This window comes from Rhinolophus ferrumequinum, chromosome 5 (assembly GCF_004115265.2).
Source record: "Rhinolophus ferrumequinum isolate MPI-CBG mRhiFer1 chromosome 5, mRhiFer1_v1.p, whole genome shotgun sequence".
Lineage (NCBI taxonomy): Eukaryota > Metazoa > Chordata > Mammalia > Chiroptera > Rhinolophidae > Rhinolophus > Rhinolophus ferrumequinum.
The window spans coordinates 64,318,933-64,344,900 of record NC_046288.1 but is presented as its reverse complement, the minus strand read 5'-3'; positions in this window follow the sequence as shown (position 1 = coordinate 64,344,900).

Here is a 25,968-nt window from a genome sequence, read left to right as displayed (position 1 = left end):
CCCAATTTCAAAGTGATTTTTTTGTGTGTGTGTATCAAACTTTCCATTAAGGGTGACCAAGAGTCCTTTCTTCCCTAAATAGCTTCTGATTCATTCAGTTCTCTTCCAATGAAAAGTTTGGTCGTTGACTAATAGGTACACAACTTGTGTACAATACTATGTACATAAACAGCCCTCTTTGATATGATAACTTGGGATATTTTCAGCCAGTAAAATACTAAAATCAATTTTCTAATCAAGAAATTTTTCTACTGACACAGCATAATGGTTCAGAAAGGGGATACAAGAAAATAATTTCCTGATATACAAACTATAGCTTTTATGGGGTTTAATTTAGGGTTCATGGACCCTAAGATTTTTCAGATAATCCGCTCTTGCTAAAGCTGTATGTAAAGTCATAAGTATTATATGCTTCTTAGATTCTCTGGAAAAAATGATTCATGACTCAAAAAAATGTGCCACGGATTTCACAATACACACATGCTCACACACTATTATTAAAATTTTTAATCTGTTCCTATTATTTTTTTTGCCTATTATTAAAATGTTAATTGTCATCAACTATAACTAAAAAAATAAATCTGAAAAATATTTAATTGCCTTTATTACCAATACCTGAGAGAAAACTAAAGCAAATCTAATTCTACATGTTTCAGAAGTGAGACATACATTACTGGCGCTTCCCAAAGCAAACAAATACAAGTGGGAGGGGCAGACTCTGAGTAAGATGTCTGATCTCTATAGCACTGCCTTATGCTTCCAACTGTTTCTATTACCCATTATATTTTAAACCTCTAACATCATTAGTGAAGAATCACAATTTACCCAAATAGTCTGACTCTCCCCATCCATATACAGGTATGGTGATTGCCCTATTGACCATTATTTCCCTCATGTATTTCATCAAATTCTATTGTCCTTCTTGTGTTGACCTTTATCAAGCTCATATTAAGTCTGTGGTTGTCCATCACGTTTTCCCCAATTTTCAACTTTAAAATTTCTACCACACATTCAAATTTGTTGTAGTGTTCTACCTTTTGCTCAAGGATGGTAGCTAGTGCAGGAACAGAACAAGGTAACTAGCTACCTAATCTTGTTCTCTCACATAGCAGCTGGTGAGGTTGTCTACTGAGCTATAAGGCTATGTAATTTTTTTTTTCTTATTTTCAACTGCTGATATTTCACTGGATGAGAGATATATACAGACACATTTTCCATATCAACAAATAGAGTGAAATGTACTTATCATTGATTAGAATGCCAGCTATTATATTTAGTATAAGCAAATCTGTAGAGAATGATATGGACAAAGTAGACTAAAAATGACAGAAGTATTCCACATTGTTTATTAAAGATGGAAAAGGGGATCTCATATGTATAGAGGGATAACATTAACTCTAATTTTGAGGGCAGAAAGTTCAATAAGTGAGGCACACTCAGTAGCTTACTAACTGCCTGTCCATTTTAGTATAGGTGCTGCAAGGAACTAGTGTTCTACATTTGAGGAAGGAGTTTAACTTTATTTTGTTATTATCAAATTATTTCATAAACATGGAATCAGATAACAGATTGTAACCTATCCGTTAATTGAAAACTGGGTGACTAGAAGTTCACTGTGGGCAGCATAGTCATTACTGGTAACTTAAATTGTGAGGAAGTTTTGCTTCACTTTGATTCTAAGTAACTGTAATTTCTACTCATTGGTTCTAGCATATAACATTTATGTCAACCTGCATGAATCTAAATAGCCTCAGTTCTTTCAGGTAATGATTAGTTGACATGATTTCCTAATAATTCTCATTTTCTTCTTAGGTATTCTAGTTTGTATACTCTTTAAAATATAATGCCCAGAGATGAATATACTACATTACATATACCATATGTATGTAAAATGTATTATCATTGCAATGACTGGAGTTGACATTATTTTTAAAAGATTTCAAAGTTAATTAACTATATAAATAATCTCAATACATAATTGATTTAGTTTTAGCAGTCAAGTAGAACATTAGTTTTCTTCACATATCTAAACCCCCAAAATTATTTTATTACTTTTAACTAATTTTGTGCTCATTTTGAACTGTAGTCAGTCTTGTTTCTTCAATTTGATTATTAAATTTTAATCTATGGTATTAACTATTCATCAACCAGTAGCAAATAAGAATCTATTATGGAAAAAAAAATATGAGGCAATTAAAAAATAACATATAACATTCACTATAGGTCAAGTTTTTATATTAATCACTTTAATTTTCACAACCTTATAAAGTAGTATTTACTATCATCCTTCCTTTTAAAAAGATGAGAAAACAAGAGTAGAGTATTTAGACAATTTGACCAAAGTTACAGTTAAATTATACCTCTCTGTCCACCTCATTGTCTTTAAACAAACTCAGTTCTCATTCCACATACAATACTTTCACTTTTAATACAAGACTTAGTCTCTGAAGGAAAAAGACCAATATTGGATTCTCCTCAACAACCTTCTAGACATTCGTCGATAGACCTAAATTCAAGATACATATTTTTTCAGGCAGGATATTAGAATATTTTCCTCATCCACTTTGTCCTTATAAGGAATTCCTTGACTATAACTAGCATATAGGTAATATATAAACCCACTATCTCAGTCTGATTTGATCAAATTGCAGGTAAGCATTAAACCCAAGTTTGGTCAATCTATAAGCTGAATGATCTAATAGCATATGAGCCCCTGTTGTGAATACTCTTCCCATGAGTACCATGCAGACAATTTGATGTAAGTAAATATTCTAAATTAAAAATTATTATATATGGGGCTGGCCCGGTGGCTCTGGCAGTTAGAGCTCCATGCCCCTAACTCCTAAGACTGCCGGTTTGATTCCCACATGGGCCAGTGGGCTCTCAACCACAAGGTTGCCAGTTCAATTCCTCAAGTCCTGCAAGAGATAGAGGGCTCTGCCCCCTGAAAATAAGATTGAACACAGCACCTTGAGCTGAGCTGCCTCCCAGATGGCTCAGTTGGTTAGAGTGCAGGCTCTCAACCACAAGGTTGCTGGTTCAACTCCTCGAGTCCCGCAAGGGATGGTGGGCAGCCACCCCTGCAACTAGCAATGGCAACTGGACCTGGATAGAGCTGTGCCCTCCACAACTAAGACTGAAAGGACAACAACTTGAAGCTGAATGGTACTCTCCACAACTAAGATTGAAAGGACAACAACTTGACTTGGAAGAAAAGTCCTGGAAGTACACACTGTTCCCCAATAAAGTCCTGTTCCCCTTCCCCAATAAAATTAAAAAAAAAATGTATTATATAGGAGCTCAGGTAACTGTAACAGAGACTAAAATAAAATTAAACAGAGTGGTAATGGAGTTCAATGAAAATTAGAAACAACAGACAACGACTTGGAGCTGATGGACCCTGTAGAAACACACTGTTTCCCAATGTTCTGCAATTAAAAATAAATAAATAAAAATTAGAAACAACAAATTCAAATAGTAAAAACAGGTCTACCAGTACGGATGCACAGATTTTATATCTCTCCAATAGATCACTCAATTAAAAATTATAAGAACTTCTCATTTAAAGGACTTGAGTTCTATAGCAACAGAAGTGACTGTCAAATATCAACAACTGGTAATGATGAAGATTTCCAGGTTCAGTTTGGAAATGTAATAAAGAGCTTAGAATATGGGATTCTTGTCCTTACAACAAGAAAATACTGGACAACTGAAAACTTCAAGTGGACATCTCCAAGAAGTGAGGTCACAGGAAAAACTATCACCACAAAATACTGAACCAGGCATATTCAGAGAGATATAGCATAGTACCCAAAATTTGCTTGCCTAGAACAGAAGCTGGTAGACACCATAAACTGGTAGATACACATAATTTTGATGAATTGCTTGGGGATGACTGAGGTCAAAAGTAAGAGTGAAAAGGTCCTGCGGCTGCAGTATTGGTGCTAAGACATACTTTTTCAGATTTTTCTTCTAGGAACCCCACGGAGTTATGACAGAGAGAATCCCAGAAATTCTAGAAAGCTCAATACATGACTGAAGAGGGAGGGAAAAATGTAGCTATCATGAAACCTGTTCAGACTCTTCCCCCTGACAAAGACCTATCTCTAGGAAGGAAGGACGTGACCGGCTAGGCAGTTATCCATGCTGGAGAAAGGGAACTACACTCCAGTTGAGATTTTCTGTCTCAACTAATGAAAAACAAAAGATAATGTCACCAGAGGAGAGACCTTCAAGAAAATGGGTTATAGCAGGTAAAGGATTAGAGGATGGAGGAGCATGAGAATGTTCTACTTCTAGACAAGGTACACCCTTGAGACCCAGTCTCACTGAAAATTACTTAGAATATTAGAGAACACTCCCTTCCCATACACTCTGCCTCTATCCTAACAAACCTCCAATAATAACAGTGGATTATAGCTGACATAGCTGCCCAACAGACTCTACCCGAAGAGCAATATAAAGAGAAGTCCAAAAGCAAGAAAGAAGTAAAATATTAAAATAATCAATCAATCAATCAATCAATCAATCAATCAGCATCCTCCTTGAGGATTTGAAGTATCTGGCAAATATAACCACATCAAATATTAAATATACCCAACCCCTTACCCGATTAACATAAATACTCACACTAAAGGTATATTTACCTCAGTTCCTATTATCCAATGCAACATATCTGGCTTTAAACACTAAATTACAAGGCATGACAGAAGGCAAGAAAAAAACACAGTCTGAAGAATCGAAGCAGTCATCAAATCTACACCTGGATGACCCACGTGTTGAAATTATCACACAGGAAATTAAGCTATGATTGATATATGAAAGACTAATAAACAGGGTAGGCAACATGCAAGACCAGATGGTCAAGGGCAACAGAGAGATGGAAACTCTCTCTGTTGAAAGAATCAAAGCAAAATACCAGAAATCAAAAACAAGGTAAGGGGAATGAAGAATGTCTTCAGTGGGCTCATTAGTAGATGGGATAGAGCTGAGGAATGAATTACCAAACTTGTAGAAGGTCACTAGAAACTTGCCTAACTTCAATGCAAACAAAAGTAATGATAATAATGAAAACAACATAGTAGAACATCCAAGAACTACAGGATAATATCAAAAGATGTAACATGCATAACTAGAATGCCAAAAGAAAAAAGAAAACAGCGGGGGGGGGGAATAAATATTGGAACAAATAATGACAGAGGAGTTTCCAAAATTAATGAGAGAGGGCAAAACACAACTCTGAGAAGTTCAGAGAAACCCAGGCAGGGTAAATAACAAAAAGTAAAAACAAGCACCCCTCCCACCCAAAAAAAAAGAAAATACTGAAAACCACAAAAACATCCAGACACGTCATCTCCAAACTGCCAAAAATTGAGCTTAAAGAGAGAATCTTGAATGAATATGGTATGTTGGGATAAAGCAAAGGAGGAAGGAACACCTTTTCTACAGAGGAATGAGTATAAGAATTAAAGGAGACTTCTCATTAGCAGTCATGAAAGCAAGTAAAGATTGGGTGAAATCTTTAAAGTTCTGAAAGAAAAAAATATCTACCCACCTGAAATTCTACATCCAATTAATTATCATTCAAAAATAATGGGAAAGCTAGTAAGTATAAGTTTCTAATTGGGGTACTAAAGTTTTTCTAACATTAGATACTGGTGATGGTTGCACAACTTTGTACCAAAATAATAACGAATTCTGCATGTTAAAAGAATGAATTTTATGTATATTACATCTCAATAAGGTTGTTTAAAAAGTGTAAGGGAAATAAAATAGTTCTGAAATAAAAAAAAAAAAAAAACTGATGGAATAAATTATCTGCAGATATCCCCTGAAAGTTTAGAAGAGCATAAGTCAGGGTCCAGAGTGCTAACCAGTACACCATGGAACCCTTTTTTAGATGATCGTAAGTCAGACAAAAAAGTGTTATAGATACTGAACTCAGGTCTATATAAGAAAATAAGAATTCCAGAAAATGAACAGAAAAGGTAATGTAAATTACATATTTTCATAATTGATCTAAAATATAACAATATAAAGCAATCATAATAACAATGCAATGTACGTTTATAGCATACAGATATGTGAAATGAATAACAGCAGTGTTAAATAGATGAGAGGGAGTAATTGGGAATGCCGTATGATGAGATGTCTGAACTACATGTAAAGAAATATAATGTCATTAAAGATAGATTTCAATTATTTTGAGATTTATATTGCAAACCCTAGAGCAACCACTAATATTAGTTTAAATAGGTAAACATGATATATCAAGAAAGATGATAAAATAGAATCATGTAAGATGCTCAATTAAAACCAGAGAAGGCAGAAAAGTGTAAAACAAAGAAAACATGTAACAAATAGAAAACAATCACAAAGATAGTAAATTTTAAAATAATATCAATGATCACTTGTCCGTCCTGCACGACAAAAGTGGGAAGTGAGGAGGGCGGTGCAGGGTTAAGAAATACAGGGGCAAGAATAGAGTGCAAGCGGGGCCAAGGGACTGGAGCCTTAAAGGACCGAGCCCTGAATCTGGCCAACACATAGCTCTTATTGATTAACAAATGAGGAAGTAAAGCTTGTTAATCTCGAGATCTGTGAATCTCATACATTATAATAGGAAACTGATTCAAACTAATCACCCTTGCCTGCAGATACCAGAACCTTAAGTCTCAGGATGTATGTACCTCCCCAAGGGACAAAACAAATATATATATTTGTTTTGTTTTATATTTCCTATAATTACTCTGCTCCTCTTCAATTATTCCCATTGGTTAGTTTTCATAAGTGCAATCATTTTTGTTATTAATCCATTTGTTTTAATCAGTAAATGTTTTCCTTTCAAAGATAAAGTAAATATTATGTTTGCTATATTATTATGTATTTTTTAAAATAATGTTTCAAGCTTTGTCAGAATTTCCAATCTGCAATTTCAGCTTTAGAAAAATAAATTGCCAATAAAGATCCAAGTACCATTCCAAGTTTCATTATTGTAATTCTCAAGTATACAGATAGGTTGCTTATATGTGATGATTGTGATTTACCTTCATAAAGAGAGCATTTATTGATAAGTGATTTAAATTGATTTATTTAATTTAGTTATTTGATTGTACTCTTTATAAATAGCTGGATTCTTGTCATACAACCTAACAGAGGAAATCAACTGGAAATCTAACAAACAAGAAAAATTGTCTGATACTCCAGACCATCTTCCTAACAAGTCACTGATACTATCTGTACAAAATTCAGTAAGGTATATAAATATTTCTTGATGACACATTTATTTTTCAAAAATCAACAAAAATTTTGTATATAATTAAGATGTTAGCTTGTTGCCTTACAGATGCCAAACCATCTGTTCCCCGCGCCTTCCCCATGACATAACAAGAGTCTCCGAAAGCTGAGACCCCATGGAATGATGTCGGTAAAGCTTCCTTGAGGGAATGCCCCGGAAAGTTGGGAACCGATGGAATAATACCGGTCAGCCTCTCTTATCTGATGGTTTCAGTACAGTGATTCCATCCCCTGGGGTTGTGCATGTGAGAAGGCACAGTACGTGTTGGAGCACAATGGGGGCTTTTGGGAAGAACAGCCAGCAAGCACATAGCTCATGGACCATGGAAAAATCAAACTTTACTTCCTTGTATGATTATTAATAAAAGCTATACGTTGGCCTGATTCAGGGCTCAGTCCTTGAGGCTTGAGTCCTTTGGCCCAGCTTGCACTCTACTCTTGACTGTCTTAACCTCGCGCCGCCCTTCTTGCTTCTCACAGCTCTTGTCTTGCAGGACGCGATATTAGTCTATTCAGCTCCACAAAATAATACACAAAATACAAAAAAAAAAAAAAAATACATTTTTTCATATTCTTGAAATTATCGTTATTTAATAATTTCTAAGAAAAAGTAGAAACTTCATCAATGATAACCAAAATCTTATTATCTTGATGTTGTGTCAGTGTTAGCCGATTAATAATGATGCTATTAGCTAGGAATGCCTGAGCTGCTCCAGCAGACATTGTGCCTGGACTGGACCCTGAGGTCTTATTATGATTGCAGGACACAACTCAGCAAAAGCCATCAGGAACTCTGAAGAATAAGATTTATTACTCATACGTCCTGGAAGGTACATATCATGCAAGAGGGCCACACAACAAGGTCAAGGGTAGAGAAAAGTAGGAAGTAGCAAGGACCTGGAGCTCTGCCTTTATCAGAGCCCAAGGGTGTAGTGCCTAGGGTTTCACAGGTTCACTCTTTATTAGTGAATTTAAAGCATAAGAGCAGGAATTAGCACAAAGGAAGGGAAAGATAGGGTCAGTCAACGGTCAGTTATCTAGGTCATTCAGGGCTTTCTAAAAGGGGAACCTCATGGGTTGAGATCACCTGGTTCCTTACATAGGTGTTTTGCTAGTAATCTGTCATACAGATGGATATCTTTGAAATAAATGCCTCAGAATCAAAAGCTTAATATGAGGCATTTACATTATAATCAGAAAGTTTAATATTACGTAGGAACTTACTCTACACTTGATCCACACGTTTCCAAAACATATTTCTTCATTTTAACTGAGAAAAGTTTTGTAACATGTAGTGCCATAAAACTAGATTAAATGCAATGGATATTATCTGAATATGCTCAACTTTTTAACTACATGGTAGGTAATTTTGTAAAAGTTCTAATTGTTTTCTATTTTTTATCAGCTAAAAAATATTTTCTGAGCTTTCTTTCTTAATTCAATTGCTTTATTGTATGAAAACTAGTCATGCATTTCCCCATTTTTTTGACTGCACATTTTCTTTATTTCAAGCATGAGTTTTAAAAAAATATATAAATGATGTGACAAAAATACAAATTGTTGACACCGTCAACTTTTAACAATACAGCTTTTAATCAAAATTTCTATCAAACATTTATGTGATACAAATAAATAACTCATTTTGCTTGAAATAATCAAGCTGTTTTTCAATCCAGAAGTATGAATTGTTTGTTATATTTGTAGTAATGTTTTTCACAATTTTAAAAGGCTTCCTAAGTTTCTCTAATTTGTGCAAGATGTCAGTACGTGCTTCAGACTTGTTACTATTAATCCCTTATGCCCTTTGTTTTATCACAAACTCGGAAGACTCATTTTTATATGACATATATATTTATCTCTTTACTATTGTATAATTTCCAGATTTTGCAAAATATCTGTGCATATGTGTCTATCTGTGCAGAGAACAACTGAAAATTAATAAAACATATTCTATATTTTTGCTATGTAAAAGTCCAATGTCTAATTTATGATCAATTGAATCTAAAGAATTCATAAAGATATTAATACCTGAAAACATATTGCCTCAACTGTTTCCATAGAAAACTTCTCATTAATATAATTTCAGACTCAGACTAACCAATTTCATATGAGAACATATACTACTTATTATTTAATCAGATCATTAAAAAGACAGGAATTGAGAGAGATTTTTGAACACTTGCCAAGACCACTTGTTCTATAACCATTTAAGCTTTGTTTCATAGGCCATTATGAGAGTCTGCATTTTAGCATCTCTGATTTGACCTTTCTTCCTTATAAACTTTATTTTCCTCTTAATAACTTTGTAGTAAATGAAGAGGTATTGCAATCTAAATGATAAATTTGACATTACTAATACGATTGTTAGAAGAAACTATATAGAATAGAAAGAAGCAAAGGTGAAGTAGACTAAATATTAACTCATTAACATCAAACTGATCCAATAGCAATTTCTATTTTTGAAAATCCCTGGTTCCTTCCTTTGTACATCTAGGGACACTATCATGGATTCATATCAATTAACAAGGGTGTACACCAGGGAGGATTACATCACCTATGCATACGAGCAAGATGATTCAATTTCACAGTTTTACAAGTAACTGGTTTATGGAGGGCAATATTCAGGAGTTTTATTATTATCTCTTGTACTTCTATTTTATAGTTTGCGATTCTCAAAGGAAAGTTAATTAAACATGATTTTTTTTTTATGAGGTAGGTTACTTCTGGGGCAATGTGTAAGTCAATTTTATATTTCAACCCTCATTTACAACACATAAAATTGCCTTTTAAAAATGATTGTCGTAGAAAATCACTAGGAAAAAAACAAAACAAACAAACAAAAAAAACTAACTATAGCAAAGCCATCCATAGAGTCATGTGCAGATGAAGAACTCAGAGTGAAGAAAAAGATACCAATAAAGCAAACGTGTGGTGATTCTAAATGTTCTCACATGTCCTAGATATGAATTTCCAAGTGTCTGCTGCTCATCCCTTCCAAGCATCACTATTACTCCAAATAACTTCAAATCAGTTAACAAACTGTATTTCTCTCACATGATATTTCTAATATCTACATTTGGTATTGCCATTTTTATAAAACAAAATGCAATTTTATATGTAATTCACATATAATAAATTAAAATTTATTACCAACATTCCTTTACTTAGGCTCTTTACTATTCCATCTGTTCTTCACTTTTACGACTTGAATTTTCACACATGAAGTAAGATAACATTTTTCTATATTTTGTCACGTTCTTCTTATATAAATCTAAACCTATTTTTTATTATAATTAACTTGGTCGGACTTCAAACGGAAAGAATTTTCTGGTTGCATCAAGGATTTTTTTTTTTTTAATAAAGATTTCGTTTTAGAATCTGTGAATGTTTCCTGCAAAAGGTTTGCTGATTTAACCATTTTAATTCTCACTGAGCACTTGTGAGACATATGGCTGGCAACTGTTCTTACCTTCTTTTCCTTTTACTCATACATTTGTGCTGCATTGTAATAGAACAAAGAGTATAGTAGTAGAAATTTAAAAGATGGTGATTTCATTGCTGCTTACAATTTAACAAAAAAAATATATGCAAACATGACACTCATGTATTTTCAGGTACAGTATACATATTATCTTATGAATTTGAATAGAGGATACTTTTGCTAGATGAGTCTATGTTAAAAACACTGGAAAAATTTATCATGATTAGATTTTTGAAAAATTTAGATATAAAAATATTTAATAATTCATGCAAAGTCATAAAGGTTTTGATATGAATTCCACTTGTGTGTCCCTGAAACATAAATTCTTATCCATTGCATGTTCTATTCCTCCCAAAGGTTTTCAAAATATTTTAATTTTTAGGAATGTTCCTGGATTTTACTTGGGGGAGGAAGAAGTTCAACAATGGAATTTTGGTAAGTAATGTTTAATCAAAATTAGTTAATTTTCTCTAGGCAAGAAATCTCAGAATTATTAATTGTTAATGCAATTTGGACTTGCAAGAAGAGGACTACATGGTTAGGGTTTTCAAACACATTCTGCTCATTACATAGTTTTGTAGGTAGATTTCGTAAACCTGTGTTTTGCATAACTGAATTTGGAAATATTGCTCCAGAATACTTGCAGGTGTCACAGACAAACAAAATTGGTATAAGTGAATAACTTCTGTGAATTATATCCATCATTATGTATACCACATCTTGTTCTGTTTCTCTGCAGAATCCTGGCTTACAGGACTTAACATTCCTTACTGAAGGACACACACCTAATACATGATAGAGCAAGATTCTAAATAGAGACTTTCCATATGCTCTCTTAACTAGTAATTCAGAAGTTAACACTCCCAAGATTTGAAAAACGACAGAATGGGTAAAGAATATTATGTATGCAACAGTGGCAAGATAGCTACAGTTCTGCCATGTTCTACTACACAATATGCACCAGTGTGTTGTAACATTTTCTTTAGAATTGCTGGTTTAAACTAGCGACAAATACTATTTTTGTATTTTTTAGGAAATAATATAAAAATAATACCAAGTATTCACAAATATTACTCCTCTCAAAGGCATGTATTGATAGATTTATTTGGCTATGAATATTACCCATTTTTAAAATATGTTTAGAAAACAAGAATAAAATACCTAGGAATAAATTTAACCAAAGAAGTAAAAGACCTATACACTGGAAATTATAACACATTGATGAAAGAAATTGAAGAAGACGCAAATGGAAAGATATCCCATGCTCATGATTGGAATAATTAATATAGTTAAAATGTCTATATTACCCAAATCAATCCATAGATTCAATGCAATCCCTATCAAAATTCCAATGACATTTTTCACAGATTTGGAAGAAATAATTCTAAAAATTTTATGGAACCACAAAAAAAAATCCCAAATAGCCAAACAATCTTGAGAAAGAAAAATAAAGCTGGAGGCATCACACTCCCTGAGTTCAAACTATATTATAAAACAGTAATCAAAACACTATGGTATTGTCAAGGGGAAATAATAGAGAGCACACAAATAAACCCATATATACATGGTCAATTAATTTATGACAAAGGTACCAAGAATATGCAGTGGAGAAGGAAATTCTCTACACTAAATGATGCTGGAAAAAATGGAGAGCCACATGCAAAAGTTTGAAATTGGACTATCTTTGACCATACACAAATATTAATTCACAATGGATTAAAGACATGAACGTAAGACCTGAAATCATCAAACTCCTAGAAGAAAATATAGGCAGTAAGATCCTTGACATTGGTTGTAGCAATGATTGGTTGGATTTGAAACCAAAAGCAAAGGCAATAAAAGAAAAAAATAAACAATTGTGACCACATCAAATGAAAAAAGCTTCTGCACAACAAAGGAAACAATCAACAAAATGAAAACCTATGTAATGGAAGAAACTATTTGCAAATAATGTATCTGATAAGAGGTTAATATCCAAAGTATATAAAGAACTCATACAACTCAATAGCAAAAAAACAAACAATCTGATTAAAAAATTGGCAGAGTATCTGAATAGACATTTCTACTAAGAAGATATACAGAAGGCCAACAGGTAAATGAAAAAATGCTTAACATCGCTAATCATCAGGGAAATGCAAATCAAAACCACAATGAGATATCATGTCATACCTGCTAGAATAGTTATTATCAAAAGATAAGAAATATTAATAGCAAGTATTGGCAAGGATGTGAAGAAAAGAGACCCCTTGTGCACTGTTGGTAGAATTATAAATTGTGCAGCCACTATGGATAATGGTATGAATGTTCCTCAAAAAATTAAAAATAGATCTACCTTATGATGTAGCAATTCCACTTCTGGATATTTATCTGAAAAAACAAAACAAAACACTAATTCAAAAAGATATATGCTACCCCTGTTCACTGCAATATTATTCACAACAGCCAAGGTATGCAAACAATCTAAGTGCCCGTCAATGGATGAATGGACAAAGAAGATATCTTCTTTATCATATAACATACACAAAACAGGACATAATTCAGCCATACTAAAAGGAAATCTTGCCATTTCCAACATCATGGATGGGCATTGAGGGCATTATTTTAAGTGAAATAAGTCAGAGAAAGACAAATACTGTATGATCTCACCTTTATGTGAAATGTAAAACAAACAAACAAAAAACATTTCTTAGATACGCACAAGTTAGTGCTTGCCAAGGGGAGTCAAAAGGTAAAACTTTTATAAAGTAAATAAATCAAGGGATGTAATGTACTTGTACAGAATGGCAACTATAGTTAATATTTATAATACTGTATTGTATATTTGCAAGTTGCTAAGAGAGTAAATCTTAAAAGTTCTCATAAGAAAAAATTATAACTATGTATCATAGCAGATGTTAACTAGACTATTATTGTGTAGTTTCAAACATAATACATACAAATACGGAACTGGTATGTTGTACACCTGAAACAAATATAATGGTATATGTCAATTATACCTCAATTAAAAAAAAAGATTAACTATAGTTCTCACTCCTACTGCCTATAAATCCATAGAGACTAGATTTTATGCTTTATTCATTTTGGTTTCCCTCAGGCCAAACACTGTCCAATATCATATAAGAAATTAATTTAACTGGAACCCTTGGGCTCTTTTGCTAAGTGTTATGTGAATGTGATTTAACTATAAAATTTCATGATGTATATGTATATGTGTGTGTGTATACATATATATATATATATATATATACATATATATAATTTATATATAACATGCTATATATGTTATATAAGTTTTAAAAAGTCCTTTCAAGTATCTAGTTACATTATCTTTTAAATGAATTTTCCCAATATATCTCTCAGTGTTCTTGAGTACAGATATTTAGTTTCAATATTTTTTCAATTGAAGAGTGCCCTTATGCTTTAAACAGCAGACATAATCTTGAGATTGTGCAATCAAAATAATATATATATTTTTTCTTCTAAGAAAGTCATTTTCAAAGCTCCCACTTTATATAAGTTTTGGCAGAAATTATTGACAGCCCTACATTTCAAAATCCTTGTAATCATTAGTTGATTGACGCTAAATTAAATGTTATCATTTAGAAACAGTTGTTTTCAATCAGCAAGATGAACACTTAGAGAATTAAATTGATAGAAATGAAATTCTAGATCAAGAGTTGGAAAACTTCAGAGGACCTGAAGAGACATTTCTCCAAAGAGGACATACAAATGGCAAACAGACATATGAAAAAATGCTCAACATCACTAATCATCAGAGAAATGCAAATAAAAACCACAATGAGATATCACCCAGTCAGAATGGCTATCATCAACAAGACAAATAGTAACAAGTGTTGGAGAGGCTGTGGAGAAAAAGGAATCCTCACACACTGTTGGTGGGAATGCAGACTGGTGCAGCCGTTATGGAAGGCAGTGTGGAGGTTCCTCAAAAAATTACGAATAGAATTACCATATGACCCAGCAATCCCTCTCCTGGGTATCTACCCAAAAAATCTGAAAACATCTACACATAAAGAAACGTGTGCTCCAATGTTCATTGCAGCTTTGTTTACGGTGGCCAAGACATGGAAACAAACAAAATGTCCTTCAATAGATGAATAGGTAAAGAAGTTGTGGTATATATACACAATGGAATATTATTCGGCGGTAAGAAAAGATGATATAAGAACATTTGTGACAACATGGATGGATCTTGAGAGTATGATGCTAAGCGAAATAAGTCAGACAGAAAAAGCAGAGAACAATATGATTTCACTGATATGTGGTATATAAACCAAAAACAACAAAAGAACATGAGGAACAACTCATAGACACAGACAATAGTTTAGTGGTTACCATAGGGTAAGGGGGGTGGGGGGTGGGAGATGAGAGTAAGGGGGATCAAATATATGGTGATGGAAGGAGAACTGACTACGGGTGGTGAACACACAATGGGATTTATAGACGATGTAATACAGAATTGTACACCTGAAATCTATGCAATTTTACTAACAATTGTCACCCCAATAAATTAAAAAACAAACAAAAAAAAGAGTTGGAAAACTTAAATTTTGAGTCATCTACCAGGGGCTATAAAACACATTTTTCTGGCATTAACCATAATCAACGTACCCAACATTTCCTTACCTCTCTCAAGAGTTTGTTGTCAAATAACTTGATAAATAAATGATCATAGCTTTTGGACAGGATATAATGATCTTTCTAAGCCTTTCAGATAATTACTTCATATTAAGAAAAGTCAGTAGATAAGGATTTTTTCAATGGTTGTCCATCATGTCACATTAAAGAAAAAGTATTTAAACATGTTCTGGAATGATCCAAGATCAGGGGAAGTGTAAATGTTTGCCGTTTGGAGTTTGGGTTTTAATAATGTTATTATATCATTATTATTTATAACGATATAATTTTATTATTATATCATTATTAGTCCATGGTTATACAGGTTCAGTTATAGAAAATGAGGAGGAGCATAGCATATCTGCAGGATCAGGTTCTTTTCTATTATTGCTCTAGTATCATGTCTGTGGAGGACATGTAATTGATAAGAAAGCCAGCAGGAGAGACTTAATGTGAGAATTGGACAATCACATGATTCAAGGAGAAATAGATTTTGTTAGGAAATTGGTTGATAGATAAGAGACTCATTAGGAGTCCATGGAGATGTTGAATAATTAAATTCTCACTGTATATGCATATAAATTTCAATAAAGCAGGGGGACTGACATTTTTTGAAGGCTAGGAAATAGTTACCAAACTAGAGGACATAGGCCTCTGAAATCAATAATTACCTAAACTGTCAATGATTCCTATGTAAGGAAAAAAGAATGAACAGAATCTACATGTTAATAATTATTCTAAATCTCCATATACTTATTAGATAAATGTATTTGATCACTAAACTGATCAGTCATTTATTCACTGAATGATGAAGTTATTATGTCTGATGAAAATAGGTATCAAATATAAATCAAACATTCTTTCCCCTGCATAAAATCTGCAGTCAGAACAGGAATATTATCCAACAATAAAAGCAACTATATTGCAAACTTAAAGTGGATAAATCAAAGAATACATTTATTAAAATGTACTATGGGAGTTTAGGAAGAGAACATATTTAGTTCCATGGAAATCAATTGTGAGTGGAATTTCAGTAACACATCTGTGCATTCAGTTGTCCTTTAGGGATTAAAATAACGGGATTTTCGATTCCAGAATGTGATTCTGGGGAAAGATTGAAAGAACAATAGAGTAAACATGAGTCTCTGGTGAAGTGACTAATAGAGCCTTTCTTTCTTAGGTATGCTCAAAGCTATAAATAATAATTGCCTGATATCGAATGTCTTGTGTCCCCCCGCAAATTCATATGTTGAAGCCCTAACCCTTGAAGTGACTGTATTTAGAGATGGGGCCTTTAAAGAGGTGATTAAAGTTAAATCAGGTCATAAGGGTGGGGCCCTAATCCAATAGGAGTGGTGTCCTCATGAGAGGAGGAAACGACTGGACAGCCCCAGGTACCACTTTCATACTAGTCTAAGGATGGGAAAGTGCAGGAAGGGTCTGAGGGCAGCCAGCCAGATGGGGCCAGAATCCCCTGTCCACATCTGGAACCCTGTTCTCTCCTGCCCCCTCCCCCATCTGCCCAAGTGAGTCCAGCCATAGTGAAGGTTTCTAATCTGGATGGATGCCTTTGCAGGGCACAGCATCTGCAAAAGGTCTTGGTCTTTAGAATGGGGACACAGTGTTCCCTTTGACCAGGCATATGTCAGAGCTCTTCCACTGGAAGAGGAGGCTTTTTTGTTTGGGTTTGTTTTTTTTTATAGATGCTTGCGCATTTAATGTAGATAATAGAAAGCTTTAATACATTTTCTGCAACATGGAGTAACATTTTAATATTATTACTATTATTATTATTATTATTATTATTATTATTATTTTTAGTTTGAGATCAAGCACATATGCCCTTTAGACACATACATTTTGAGAAGCGTTCCACACGAGAAATATATGACTTTAACAGTTTCTGGATGTCAGACGAACATCAGAAATTGTTTCATTGTCTTTCACTTAAAAGCTCAGAATCCTTGTTTTCCCACTGCCCCTTTGAACATGAGGGTAAAGGATCCTCAGTAAGGGCGCATTCTCATTTTCCAGTTTCCATGGGGATTTGCGCTAGGCTGGGATTGCTCAACTAAGGAATGTTCAGGAAAGTTCTGAAGACCTTTATGCTCCAGGCCAGCAGAAGTAGAGAATGCAGTGTCTCTTAGGAAGGTAATTCAGAAGCTGAGACTCATCCTCCTTGCTCAGAGCAGCTCTCCCTCCCCTCTTAGGGATACACATGCACGAGAGAAAGGCCCTGAGAGGACACAGCAAGAAGGTGGCCATCTGCAAGCCAGTGAGAGAGGTCTGAGAAGAAACACAGGCTGCTGACACTTTGATCTTGCCGGTTCAGTCTCTTGAACTACGTGAAAATAAATTTTACATTGTTAAGCCGCCTGGTCTTTTGCTATGGCAGTGCTAACGGACTAATACTTCTTTGCCATTTAAACAAATATAAGTAGAAACGGGAGAAAAAAGAGAAAAAAGACTAAAATATGTGAAGATAATTTACTAAAAAGAATAAAGCTAAACAAATGTAACTGAGATTTTAAACCCAGTGTCTTAGCACACACTATTAATATTTTAATAAATTTAAATAACTAAACTATGTTAAATAAAGTTTTTGCATCTACTATGAAAGATCCAAGGTTTATTCCGATGAGAACTGATGAAGCAGACATGTAACATACCCACATCCAAGTCCTTTATTTTGTGAAGTTAGAGTCAAGAGCTAATACGATAGAACTGTTGTGCTTGCACTTCTGGGCACTTTTTAACTGCAGGGAAGGGTCACCAATCTGTTTCCAGGTGTGCGCAGCTGTTCACTCCCATGAGTCTGAGGCAGTTCAAGTAAACAAGGTTCCACCTCAATTCCATTGTTTAAAACATTCATATAATCAATGCCCCAGAGTTATTAGGGCTTGATGGACTGAATTAATATATATTAACATTTATACGGGGATCAATTATTTCACATTTTTTGCAATCATTCTCTGCCTGGTGCTTTACTAAATGCACAATTACTACCACATAGAATGAGGTAAGTAAGGAGCAACTCATTCAGAAGTGAACCTTTGCCCTTATGCAGAAATGTATGTGGCCCTCAATGCTTAGGCTAAACTATGTGATTCATTCAGATATGTCAACAAGCAGATTTATTAAGGTTGTGGCAGGGTTGAAGACTTCACTATTTCTATAACCATAAGGAAGAACAGTAATGGAATAAAGGTTTGTTCCACACTTCATCGATAAATATAAATCAACAAAATTAAGATTGAATTCCAATTGTATTAAAAATCTGGATTTAAATCTGGAATATACATACATACATATATATGTAAATTCCAATTGTATTAAAAATCTGGATTTAAATCTGGAATATACATATATATACACACATATATAAACGTATATATTTATATATATATTTATATATACGTATATATTTGCATATATATTTATACGTATTTATATACGTATATATTTACACATATATATTTATATATATACACATATATAAAATCTATCATCACCATCAACTATAGAAAGAGAGAGGAAACATGGCTAGATATAGATATTAATTTATTTTGGGTACTAAGCCAAAGCCCAAGTAAATAAAATCCTTTTAACTTGAAAATTATTTTGATGAACTTTTTCTCTGGTAACTCAACATCAGAAATACTAGCAGTAGCAATATTAACTTTAAGAGAATATGCTTTATATATCACTGGGCATTAAAAATCTCCTTTTTTCCTTTCACTGAAGGACAGAAAGCTGTTGCTGCTATTGTTACAGGTTATCAACTGCTTTTACTATTGATTTGGTCCTTCATATTCATATCTGTAAATCTCTGAGACTCAATATGCTCTACATTAAACTTAACCATGAGTATGTTTTGAATTTCTTCTCTTATTTACAGACTACTGGGAAGAGTCTTCTGCTGTCAATACATTAAATCTCAAGAAGCGCTCTGCTTCTCTCAACAACAAAATGTCACCACCATCCATAACTAGAGAAACTAGTTTAATGTCAGTCTTCTCAATTTGATGGGAACATAATCTAACAACCTCTTTATACCCTATAAGAAGTTAATGAGGGGTCGGCACGGTGGCTCAGGCAGTTAGAGGTCCATGCTCCTAACTCCTAAGGCTGCCAGTTCGATTCCCACATGGGCCAGTGGGCTCTCAACCACAACGTTGCCAGTTCAATTCCTCGAGTCCTGCAAGGGATGGTGGGCAGCGCCCCCTGCAACTAAGATTGAACATGGCACCTTGAGCTGAGCTGCCGCTGAGCTCCCGGATGGCTCAGTTGGTTGGAGCGCGTCCTCTCAACCACAAGGTTGCCGGTTCGACTCCGACAAGGGATGGTGGGCTGTGCCCCCTGCAACTAGCAATGGCAACTGGATCTGGAGCTGAGCTGCGCCCTCCACAACTAAGACTGAAAGGACAACAACTTGAAGCTGAATGGCATCCTCCACAACTAAGATTGAAAGGACAATAACTTGACTTGGAAAAAAGTCTTAGAAGTACATACTGTTCCGTAATAAAGTCCTGTTCCCCTTCCCCGATTGAAAAAAAAAAAAAAAAAAACAGAAGAAGTTAGTGAGAAAAGAGACTAATTGTGCTAAGTTTGAATATCTGGATATGACTTCACATAATTCATGATAAACCCTTTTTGGTCGATTTGATCATTAATTAGTTTTCAAAATTAAAAAGAGTTGCTTTAACAAATATTATTTTATTTTTACCATGACTTTATTCCAGGAATCAAAAGACAGGCAGAAAATTGATTAAATAGCTAGAATACAAATTAAGTGTAAAAGGTCGAAATGAGTTAAAATTAAACAATTTGAATTTTAAGCAAAGATGACTTTTGGGAACACTGAGAAACTCTGAATATATGAGGCATTACTGTGAGGTTTAAAAGTTGATGTTATTCACATTTAATTTGTACCTAAAGTTTAACTTTAGCTGCCATAAAGGTTAAATTAAATTAGATATGATTATGAACTTATTACCACAAACAAGAAGGAACTAGAGTGAATCACTCACCCTTGTATTTGACTCTCTTTGGGTTACTAGCCCTCAGCCCAAGTGGATAAATTAAATCAGTTAATTTGAGAGCTTGAAAGGCTTACCGAGTTTGTCTGTGTAGAATAGAGTTGTAAGATTCCAACGCAAGATATTATTTTTAGTAATTAGTAAGAATAACTATTTTCTCTATGTTGTCTTACCATATCCTTTAACCTACAATGAATGCACATTGTATTATTTATATAGGTCTCAATAAGCCTGACATTTGTGAATGAGGTATGTGTCCTCTGAACATTTTTCGCATTGCCTACATCAATAGTCAATTAATAAATGTTCCTCTTTAAGCATCACACTATATTTGAGTCCTAACTCCTTGGTCCATGCAGCTCTTCCACTTATTATTAAACTTAGACAACACTATAAATTATTAAAATGAGGGTGGGTTTCACTAAAATGTTATCTTGGGACTTCTGTGTGTGTGTGTATGTGTGTGTTTGTGTGTGTGTGTGTGTGTGTGTGTGTGTGTGTTAATTCTGTTAATCTTTTTTCCTACTTCATCTTGTCTCTTATAGTGTGCCCTGGGATTTTGCCTTCCATTTTAGTACTTTTATTATTCTTTAAGATGATCCTCAAACTACATGCCATCAAATTCCAATATTCCATTATAAGTATGGTAATATTTAAAATTTTACTACCCTACATACATTCTGGAATACTATGTATGCTTGCTACACTTGTTAAAATGAATATTTATATGCTGCTTCAGCTCTCTAATTCCAAATTGGATATGAATCCTCTCTCCCCAAAATTTCAAAAATAACCCAAATGCTCTCACATTCCGTAGAACACAGATTAGTCTCCTAGAAGAGCAAAATAATCCATAATAGGAGCAGAAAGCAATGGGGAACTCAGAAGGCTCAGGAAGTTAGAGCAAAGAGTAGATAATAATAACAGCTAACAGTAACTTACTTATTAATATATGCTAAGTACAAAATTAGGTTCTTCACTGGAATTGAATCTATTCTCATGCTAAACTAATGAGGTCACCACCAATAATACCCCACTTACACATAAAGAAACTAAAGATAAACAACTTTACAAAGATCACATAGCTAGGAATTATTTAAGTTGGGATTGTAATTTAGTAATGCTTCAAAAGCCCATACTAACACTCTAATATCTACTCCCCTACATTTTCCAGAATCTGTTTACATATGTTTCTGTCTAAAATAATAAAAATTAAATTAGCTAACATCTATTGATCATTTAATATGTAGTGAAACCTTTGCTAAGAACTCTCTACTATACCAATCCTCTACTAGCTATGTGACCAAGTTTACAAGGCAGATAAGCACCACTCAGGGAAGAGACCACTGCATGAGTACAAGTCATTGAGAACAGACAACATTCACACCAGACTTAAGTCTTACAACACTGACTTACAGCAAGAGGGCAGAGAAAGTGCCCAAAACCCAGCCCCTTGCAATGTGACGGTCCCCCAAGGCCAGTGTATCCTCTCCACAGTAGATGAAAATGGGAATTCCCACATATTCAATCCTTTACAACCCTTTTGGAAGGCAATTTGTCAGTATCAATCATATTGACTCAGTTATATTATTCATTGGAATCTATTTTAAAGAAGAAACATCCATGGAAAATAACCACCACCATAACAAAGAATCAGTGGGTGAAATATGTAAGAGAGAAATTTCATTCTGATAGTTAGCAACCTCATTTGGAATTTTGAGTGTGGTATAATATATTATATACTACTTGGGTAAAGAAAAGAGAATATGTATTCTTTAGCTTCTCTTTTACTCTACCAGTAGCTTATCTTAAAACATTTATAAAATTTGGTAATAACATCGTAGGACTTTTAAAGAAAAAAAATATGATAGCTAGAATAAACAGAATTATCAGTTTTGTATTGGAGCTAAGTGCTAATGGTATTACTGAATGTTTACAGATGTGATAGAAATTTCCTCTGGGAATGTCACTTGTTTTGCTTATTTGCTAATGGGGAAAGTCCCCTTGCCTCCTTTAACCTGGCTTATTTGCCTTAGTTATTATTGTAAATTGAATTTCATACCATGCAAACCATCTCTAGGCTTTTTTGGTTTCTGTTCTAATTACTTTTGTAGTCTCTAGTTTAAATAACTGAATTTAAAGTATATTTTCCTCTGTCAAGACAGATTCCAGCTTTCATGTCTATATGCCTTTTCCATTTTCCTTAAAATATCATGCCTATTACTTAATATTTAATAGCAATTAAAGACTAACCAGTTTAACTTGCAAAAAGACCTTATCAGTACGATATTTTAATATAATTTTCCATATATTCTGTCTGATCAAAAGACCACATGTAATACAAAATAATGCGTGCACACTTACATGTGATATTTCTAAAACCGGGTTACATAAAGATATGCTAGAACTGTAACCACAGAACCAGTTCAAACTGGCGTTATCCTGGTTCAAACAAGATACCCAGGTTTGTTTGTTTGTTTGTTTTGAAGGAAATCGGCAAATCTGTGAGTCATGCAGTCAAAGCATGCCAGAGGAGAGAACTTTGACCTTCAATAACACTTGGAACCAAATTTTGCCCCACTCAACCCTGAGGCCAAAGAGCTGTGACTTGACTGGAACTTGATCACAGAAATCCTTTTAGAAGCCAAAGGTCCTTTGTCCAGCAAGATCCTGTGTTGTAGCCGTCTAATTGAAATCTGCCATTATAGCGCTTCTGCATACCAGCCCATCCTTTCTTACTCCTGTGAACTCCACCCCAAACCCTCCAAAGGAGACAGTTTTGAGCCTCGCCTCCTCTCTCCTTGCTGGTGGACTTTGCAATAAAGCCTTTTCTTTTTTCAAAAGCTGATGTCATAGTATGAGACACTACTATGCACATTGGGCAGCTAGTTGCTTGGTAACAGAACCTGGATGATTTTGTCTTATGAGGTATCTTGAAATTCTAAGCTAAGAAGCATTATCACGTGTAATGCCCCACTGAGGTCCACTCTGTTGAGTAAACTTCCAATTTCTACACAAATTGTCACATTAAAAAATTTTTAAGTCAACACTCAAAAACACTTGAAAGCATTTTAAGTAATAAGAAATATTTAAAACATATGCATACCATGATTTTTCCACCTCCAGTCCTTTACAAAGTCTTCCTTATTTATCAAAATGCTCCCTGTTTTCTGTTACTTGATAAAAATATTTTTGTGTTTTAGATGAGGACGATGGCTTCCTTCTTTCCTTAATCCACAGAATAAACAAATAAATTCTTCTCTATGCTAACTTTTTCATGATTATTACCATGTACTGAAATTTTTTTTTTTCTTCAAAAAGTTTGTCACTTACTTGATTATACTACGTATTATATAACAATTGTTTTTGGCCTTCTTGTGACCTCTGCTGCTGGCCTGATGATAGTACTTTGTTCTAGTGGCTACCATGATTGATTCAGTGTTGACACACAGCCAAGGCTAATTATAATCTCTCTCTCCCTCTGCCTCTCTCTAATTTTGAATGGAAGAAAATACCCCATTTCCTCTTGTGTTGCCATCTCTTCTTTTCTACAAGTAGAAAACTCTAGTCAGCCTGAGAACAGAAATGAATTTGCATGCACAGTAAAACTAATGTAAAGAGAAGGGAGAAAAAACAAAAGAAACCTCCTAGAGACATCAAGACCCTTGGTTTAAGTATTTCCAAAATGTACCCTTGCTCTTCATAATTATGAAGCCCATTAATCCCCATTTATGCTGAAGCTAATTTGAGGTGGGTTAATGTCACTTGTAACAGAAACATTCCTGACTAGCATACATACGTATGTTAAGTTTAAGCTTTAGTAATGGCAACATTTAATTCAGCCAATTAACAGTTGATTAAACTCATTTTAACCACATTTTCTGTATGATTGCATTCTAAGGCACTAAAGGAGAGGTTGTTCTGTTTTGGGTTTCTTTGAATATTGAGTAGGAGATAAAATTATTTGACTATTCATAAAATAAAAAAAGTTATAGGGAGAAATCTACAGTTCAATACTTAACAATGAAGAGTTCAAGTTCATGGAGGCTAAAATCTACAAGAAAAACACCATAAAAATTAAAAGAGAAGTCTTCGTGTTCCTTCTGTGTACTCGGCCCCGCCCCTGCAATTATGTACACCATAGGAGAGTCCAATTAAAAAAAAAACAAGATGCCCACAAAGAATATAGTAAAGTTGTTGGTGTTTCTAAATTTTTAATTCAATCATCATTGTTATCGTAGTGAGAAGGACATTTCAATATCTTATATAATAATAGTGGATAGGGAGTTACAAATGGTGAAATCAATTACACTTGGCTTTACCATATGGAGAGCTAAGTATTTCAGAGTTAATTTTGTCTGGCATATGCACTTTTGTATTTTACAAGGCATCAGGATCCTATTATGCATTACACAGGAATAAAAAAAAAAAGAGAAAAGCTTTATTTTATCATCCCCTAGCGTCTAGCCAGTATGAATTCTTCTCAAGTGGGTTGGCATTTTCTTCTAGATCAGTTACCAAACATCTTACTGTCACAGAATAGGGACTCATTATTAAAGAGTTAATTTCAGTATAATTTTTAGATTGGATGCTTTGCTCTCTTAAAGTCTAATTTTCAACCCCACTGTAATCATACTACAAGAGTATGCATTGACACCCCAAGGAGACAACAAAACAGAAACGCATTGTGTATTTTTGTTTAGAAGGAGGAAATCAGGGAGACAAAGACCCACAGAAAGACATCCACATGGTTGCACACACAAGCTGACTAAGATATTTTGTTTGTACTCCCTAATAGATTTTGCAGAATGTGGCTATCTGGGCAACAGAGGACAACAGAACTTCACAAATAAACAAAGTCAAGGATACCGGTAAATGTACTGAGAAAATAAAATTCACTGAGTAAAACTGCAATAGACTAAGTTACACATTTGTATAAAGCTGTCTTTGTTTTTAAGTTGACTCATCCTTTTGTCAGTCATTTGCATTCTAAACGTATTGCTGATGTGATTTGCCTTTCAATCAGCGTGAGGGTGTTTTCACTTGTAAAAGGGAGGGGGCTGATCAGAAGGGAAGCTCATGAGAGAAATCATCTGGGACTGTTGCATGCCACAAATTAAGAAAAAACGTTTCTAATACTTCATTGCTACTACATTCGACGCTCTATTATATATTTTGTTCTTATAAATCCAGGCTTTATTACGTGACAGAGAAGGCATGTAAGCAATTTTTCCAATTCATATTTTTCCAAGAGTTGTATTTAGAGTGGATAATATATTCCAGTCCACCTATATAGAAATATTTTGATCAACCCTACTGAAGCCTTGGAACTGGGATACATATGACCCTTGATGATCTTGTGCCACTGCAATCAGCTGAGATTTTTAAAAAGGAAAAAGAAAAATCTAACAGGTTCAGAGGCAATTTTTTTTTTTTGCCAGAGGAGAAAATATAGTTGTTTTTAAAGATACATTCTAATAGCCAATCAAATATACAAACATATAGAGACACACT